Source organism: Mizuhopecten yessoensis, unplaced genomic scaffold, assembly GCF_002113885.1.
Source record: "Mizuhopecten yessoensis strain PY_sf001 unplaced genomic scaffold, ASM211388v2 scaffold9847, whole genome shotgun sequence".
In the NCBI taxonomy this organism is placed as follows: Eukaryota; Metazoa; Mollusca; class Bivalvia; order Pectinida; family Pectinidae; genus Mizuhopecten; species Mizuhopecten yessoensis.
This window is the reverse complement of record NW_018408252.1, coordinates 1,169,773-1,177,456: the sequence shown is the minus strand read 5'-3', so window position 1 is coordinate 1,177,456 and position 7,684 is coordinate 1,169,773. Positions and strand designations below refer to the sequence as shown.

The 7,684-nt window shown below is 34.6% G+C and overlaps 1 protein-coding gene across 1 annotated transcript in view; it reads right to left on the bottom strand.

Moving 5' to 3' along the window:
* Positions 1 to 3,234, bottom strand: part of LOC110458843 (methylthioribulose-1-phosphate dehydratase-like) — a 19,662-nt gene extending 16,428 nt beyond the window's left edge. The window contains exon 1 of the mRNA XM_021510797.1: positions 3,166 to 3,234. The gene's annotated coding sequence lies outside the window, so the exon portion shown is untranslated. The remainder of the gene's footprint in view (positions 1 to 3,165) is intronic.
* Between the last annotated feature and the right edge of the window lie 4,450 nt (positions 3,235 to 7,684).

Sequence of the window (7,684 nt, the reverse complement as noted above, 5' to 3'; positions counted from 1 at the left end):
ATTATAATGACATATCATATTTACTATCCATTTTCAACTTTAAAGATATATTTAAATAGTATAATGTCATCGCATTATGCCATACATATAATGCCTATGCTTCATTTTATAAGGGTAATTGACTAGAATATTCATATCCATATTATTCTATAGGATTATTCTATGTCATTGATATCATTGTATAAATGTTGTTATAATATGCCTATGAGCCGCAAGAGGAAGATGGTTAAATATAGAGAGAAGAAATAGAATATGCCATTTGTGTAATACTGAAGTTGGAGATGAATTTCATTATATGTTTAATTGTCCAAATTTCTCAAATGAAAGAAAATTGTATATTCCAAATTATTATAGCAGGCAACCAAACTGTTTAAAATTCCAGCAACTTTTTTCAACACATAACAAAGTTTTACTAGTTAAAATATGCAAATATATTAATATAGTAATAGAGAGAGTCTGTTCTCCTGGTTAAAACAGCACGTACTCTATCTTGAATGTACCCATTGTATATTTTCTTAATATCACATGTAAATTGTGGTTTAAAAGAATAAAATCTTGTCTTGTCTTGGCAAGGCTTAAAGCTAATAAACAATAAAATATTAACACCTGACAATAAATGTGTGGGCGTATATAACACCTGGGCGGCGAACCTACCCTGCGGGGGTATACACGGACACGCCGTTTGTTTACTAGGGCAAGGTGATAGATAATTATGATAAGATAATTACTGTCTCGTGCCCGTGTCTGTATGGACAATACAAACGGTAATTATATTGTGATAAGACTTTCACGCGAACGACACGACACAACTCTCTCTTTCAAGTAAATCAACAAGTAAACCTTTAAACATCATCATGCGTTTCGCAATCGTTGGACACAGCTTCATTGCCAGGATGTCTGAAAACTCTCCTGCAATCTGACGATGTCCAGCTGATAGGAATCCGTGGGGCAACAACCAGGACACTTCTACTATCAAAGAAGATCCTTGATCTTGATGTCGACCGGGTGTTCCTACAGATTGGAGGAAACGACATCGGCCCCACATCAGACCCATATGACATTGTCAGCGACATATGTGACGTTGTCGCTATGTTTGTAGAGAAAGTATGCCGGGTGATAGTTGGTAGCCTGTTCCAGCGATACAGACCGCGGCATACATCACCAGAGAAATATGAAATACAACGAACCAGAATAAACACGCGTCTATGCGAATTATTCAAAACAAAAGATAACGTTACATTTTGGAAACTGCGCGGACAAGTCTACAACACCTCACAGCTGCTGCATTCAAGGACGGCGTCCTTCTAACACAGACATTGGAGACCCGTTACGCAAGACAGCTGAAGCTAGCTAGCCCTGTACTGCAGTCAGATGAAGTAGGAAACTACTCAGATTAAAACGGCCCTTTTTAGGGCCACACAATGTTCAAAGAAAGTGTCATTGAATGTCTCGAAAACCCGCTCCCCCACCCCAACAATATAAAATGACCATACAAATTAAAGATAGTCTTTGAAAAGTCCCTTGCAATGACGTGACTAATCGTAATAAATGATTTACAATTATATTGTTGATATTTATTGACCTATGTACTCCCTACAATCTGAATACGTATATACGTTTTACAGTGTATAGAAGGAATAGAAAGCACGCCCCTCTTGTCTTTAATCATAAATTCTTACCTGATGAAATAAGCCATCAAACAATCAGGGTTACTTCTGAAGTCTAAAGGTACATGGGGGGATCATATTCATGTTATTTTTAGTAAAACTTGTATTAGACTCAACATATTGAGAATGCTTAAACATATAAAATCGATAGTAAATAGTTGGAAACGTTATTTTATTGTTATATAAGACCTGTGCTTTGGTATGGTGATATTATCTGGAATTACTGTACCATTGGATAGCTATGGAAATTATATCGGGGTTAAAAAGTGGGACATCTCATCTATATATACATTATCTTGAGGTAAATATGGAAAATTTAAACTAAAGACGTCATAAACATAAATAAATTCTAATGTATAAGATCTTTAATCTTTTATCATTAAACAGTGCAATCCTAGTAATCTTAATACAATTCTTTGTCAAATCCGGCACAAAGCAAGTGACTTAACTTTTATAAATTTATCGACAATCTTATTCAAGATGGCAGTTGTTCTTGTTTCTTTTTCTGTCCGAATTGTTCTTATTTCAGGCTTGATTTCTGTGAAATATGTCAAGAATCTCAATAAGTAATTAATTATCTACATTTTTGTAAATATACCTTATTATTCAGTGTAAATGTATATATGTTGTACCGGTTCAGGAGAAGACTTGTATAGGCACTGCCTTTTGTCTAATCCTTTTGTTAACACAATAACATTTGTTGAAACCAAACAATATACGTTGATGGTCGTATGTGTATTATACAGCAACAGACATTTTATTACACATTGTTGTAAGTACTATGAATATAAATATATCACGAAATTAACAAGTATTACAAAATTAAATACCTTTAGTAACGGCTATCAAAATAGGCAGAGAATGCTTTGGAAGGGAAGTAACTCGTATATAACTACATGTACAACTCTTAGCTGTTATCGTAGGCATATAATTAACGATAAATTTCGATACATTCTACTGTTATGATCGACCTGACATTTTGCACAAATTTAGGTAAGTTGAACATATTTATGAATCCGATGACAGATGTAAAAAAAATATCGATTAACGAACTCCCGGGCGCGCGAACACCTCCCTGGACACTCATTCCTCCGTGGACACTCAATCCACCCTCGTGAAAATAGTATTTATCGACGTATTTCGGTACTTTATACTGTTACGATCGAACTTAAACTTTGCACACACCTAGATATATGAACAATATTTAGGAATCAGAAGAAAAAAGTGAAATAAATCTTATAACGAATTCGCGGGCGCGCAAAAACTTCCGAGGACACTCATTACTCGGAGGACACTCATTAGGGTGACCGCACATGCACACCAGCAAAGAGGCCCGTGGTCAGACGTAGACACCCTCGCTGTTTAGAACATATTGTTATCATAATGAAAAAAAAGAATGTCTAAAGTATGAGTATGACGACTTGCACATTAATATAAACAATATGGTATTTAGATACATTAATATACTACCAACAAATGGCATTTGATAGAAAATTACCTTTCTATTACTGATGTGGTTTCCCCACTGCCATGATCAGCGTAACAAATACGCTTGAAGTTGGCATGTTTACAATCGTTTGCATTAAACATAAGATTGATTAAGATCATTAATATAATTAGTTGTACGAAGTACGGTTTGGACATTGTTTAATGAATTGGACAATGATTTTTAAAGTTTGGTACATAGCAGAATCAAGTCAGTCATAATGTCCATTACTGGAACCTTGTACATGTAGAATTAATTAGTGTACAAATGTAGGTTCGTACACTGGATATCGGTAATAAAAATGAGGCATAAAAACATAATAAGTACTCAAGCAGTGCTAAACATACCTGTTCACTACATACATATGTATAAGTCGCCATTAAATAATGACACCATATTAAGACTTGATTATAAATAACTTGTAACATAGTCACTATTAAATATAGTTACGCTGACCATGGCAGGATATTTTTATATTAATATATATATATATATATAAATAACACAGGTACCTAAACGTGCAGTGTACCTGCGTGCATTAAGATATTATATATAGAAAGTGTATATCCCTACGTACACACGCAGATACACACACATACATACACAAACCAACTTATATAAAAGTATAGATAATTAATGACGGTCATACATTTCTATAATAATCATCGTTTACAACGGGTAAATACTAGAGGTTTATGTAAGGTTGAATAAACTGTCACTTATAGTGTGATTATAAATAAGAAGTATTAAATATAAATACAACTGCAAATGCTTGTCACATGATGTTATAGCTTTACAATGCACATATCTATATGTTTATATGTACTTAAATTGTAGCCAATATCTAGTTAGATATATTACAATTGGTTACTGAAGTTAGTAATCCACATATATACAATATAATTTATTACATTTTATACATATATTTACATGTAAATATACCTGTCGTAGATAAAGTTTTCTAAGCATTTTATTATGTAGTTGGAATAGACTTGTATATAAAATTCGATGTGTACATGCATATGTATAAATATAGCTGTAAAGGCAGAGACCCAGTTTAGTGTTTCGTTTTGGATACCGTAATAGTTTAATTTATAGAGCAATCTTTTATGAGGAACTTTGTCAAATGCCTGGCAAAGTCCATTATAATTAAGTCTGTTTGTGTGTTGCTGTTATTATTTGCTGCGAGTTCTTGAATGAATGAGATGAGTTGCGTTTCACAGGATCTAGACTGACGGAAGCCATGCTGGAAGTCATTCAATATATTGTTCTTTTCAAGATGGTTTATGATGTGTTTGGTGATGATATGTTCCATAAGTTTACAAGAAATACTAGTCAATGATATTGGGCGGTAGTTTTCTGGCTTGTATTTTCCCCCTTTTTTGAATACTGGTGCTACATTTGCATGTTTCCAATCTGTTGGTGTTATCCCAGTTTTAAGTGATGTTTTAAAGATTAGTGTAAGAATCGGAGCTGTTTGATCTTTGAGTTCTTTTAATACTCTGCCACTGATGTTATCTGGGCCACTTGCCTTATGTGGGTTTATGTTATGCAGTAGTTTCTTGACACCCGGTAAGGATATTTCTAGTGGTGTTATCACGGGGTGAGAGCTAGCATTGGACCTTTGTCTGGGATGCTGTTATTTGATTCAGTTGTAAACACTGATTGGAACTGTGTGTTGAGAATGTCCGCCTTTTGCTTTGTTTCTGCTATTATACGTTCGCCTGCAGACAAAATAATAGTACATGGGAACATTTAAAGTGTTTATCGACGTCATAGGTGACGTCATAGGTGACGTTTGCGCGGGAGTAAGTAGTGCTGTGGTACGGCAGTCATTCCAATTAACTTGTTCGTGTAAAAAATCCATTTTGATGTGCTCCGGTGCAGTCTCCAGTCAATTGAACATTGCTTTGGGGACACGTTGTTAACATTACAAATGCAGATCTTTATTGACGTGGTTAGGTGGTGTATTGGTTGAGAATGAGTGTAATGTTGAGTATTAGTGAATTTGCATTAAATACATTGAAAATATTTTCATTATCTTTCCAGGTGTTATTGTCTCTATATCAAACTAAACTTAAAATGGCGTTTGTCTAACGCTATATTTTATTAAATTGAATAATTTTGAAACAATAGAATTATTCAAACTTACCTTATACAGGTGACAACTATATAGTGCAATATAATCCAACACAATCCTGAGAAACTTAATGACAAATCAACGTGGAACCGTTACAAATTGTAGCAAATACTTATTCGATCACCTATATCTATCTCTGGTCGTCTACAAATAGAATACCTTTATAATCTGGTCACTTAATCAGCCCTGTTCCGTGTCAATACTCCTTTCGTGTATGACATAAGCACTATCGGAACATTCTATTTACACAAGTCATTGTGGCCGTGGACGCGAGCTATTTTTGAAAGTGTGTCAAGGTCTTTGACTTATATCCCAGACAGCATATACATATACATGTATGCAGTAACAGTTAACATACAGACTACATTGGTTTGTATAGTTGTACATCGTTTATTATGAATCGGAGCGTTCGTGACAATCAGAAAAGTATGCATAAACTCAACAATCAATTAATGCCCAGTGGGCAAATGACGTTTGATAAACGTTGGATCAACGTCAGACCCTGACGTTGGATTGACATTGGATTTTGGTTGAAAATGAACAAAAATAGACGTCAAAACCTGACGTTGTGTAGACGTCAGAGTCCCGACGTCAGGTCTACGTCAGAAACCTGACGTCTAAGCAACGTCTTACATACCCTAAAATAAGCCTGACCTGCATGTAGCTGTTTATTTAATTATCTTTTCATGATTCTGTACAGGCAAGTGTGGATATCATTTTTTTTTTTTATATATTTTGACACCCCTTTTACCAAGACGTTCAGCCAGTTCTCCACCTTTTATTTGAGTCACACACATACAGCTAGGTTTGAACCCACAAAAAACATTTTCTGAATTCCAAGCAATAATACAGATACAAAGTAAACAAAAATACACCAACTGCATTTTATATTATTATTTATTTTGGTCTCCCCCCTCCGCGTCTATCTGGGGCATATTTTAAATAAGACGCAATTGACATATCCACAGCATGCTCTGTGGCATCTTTCCCCGTCGTTGTTTTTAGGGCACTTTCTGCAATTAAAATACAAAATATTTTATTGAAAGTGACTCTGCCTTATTACTTGTGACAATTAACCTATTATCTACTCACAACTTGTTTTGTTTTACTCCTAACGTTTATAAGGTGTAAATTTATGGTTTTGCGATATAGACCTCATAAATGATACATTAATTTACTATTCCCCACATTAATTTTTAAACTGAATCATTAGACTCGGAGCAAGCCAAGTGACTAGTGTGATAATACTGGCCTTACCTTTCACAACTTGATACAATTTCAAGCTTTCAAATGAAAGCTTCCCATGTTCCCCTTCATGTTGAAGTCTGACATAACATCATTGGTCATCAACCTGAAAATCAAAAATTACTGAACTAGTGCACTGGTATAAATATCATGAAATATTTTAACATGATACTGTCCAAATATCGGCACATCTGATGTAGGTTTATTACAACTTTTACTTTATTTTATACATGCAGAAAGTAAACAAAAATGTACAATTCTACAAGTGCTAAGATTTTCTTACTATATATTGAAAAATAACTTAAGGTACAGTTGCAAATTAACTTACCTGCCCATGAGGTTTTTTTATATTGTCCTTCAAATGAAGTCCTCCGATATTTGCCAGATGTCGAGTCTAGAAAAAACAATAACCTCATATTATAACCGAGTACCGAGGGGCGGAACAGTATATGCCCGTCGAATGCCAAATAGTGTTATATACTTTCTTGCGTTGAAATAAGATATGCATCATTCTAAGAGTGGTTAGCCGACATGTTATCAAAAATGTAGGAGAAAATCTCCAGACAAAAAATAAAATACTGAATTGAACAAAGGGCAATAACTTTTGCAACAATCGTTGAATCAAAATTCGGTCAATCGGTCAAAAAGTGTAGGAGGAGATTGCCGGACAAACAAGAGTTTATGACGGAAGGATACCGCCATCCCATAATACTCCCGTCAAATTTGACGGGCGTATAAAAACTGATAAAAAATATGTGTCCTTAGAAACAAGCAGATGTTTAACAACAAACATATTAAAAAATAAATCTGAATAACACTAAGCACATGTAAATTATAAATCGTAACATAATACTTGTTTTTCAAGAAAATAACATATCTCACAAGATTCTGTTTTTCCTCCAGAGTTTTCAGTTTGTTGTCTAAATCATGCAGATTCTCTGTTGAGGTGGCTGTTGGTGGCAAGTTTGCCTCTGTTCCTGCGGGTGCCATGGAGCCACACCCATTTGCAATTTTTTGGATTTCTGTCCTGATATCTGTCAGCAGGTACATGATCCTTTTCTGAAATCCTGTGGAAGAGGCAATAGAATAGTATAATGAGTCAATTATATATGAAAGGAGACAACACATCACTATAAAATAAATTGT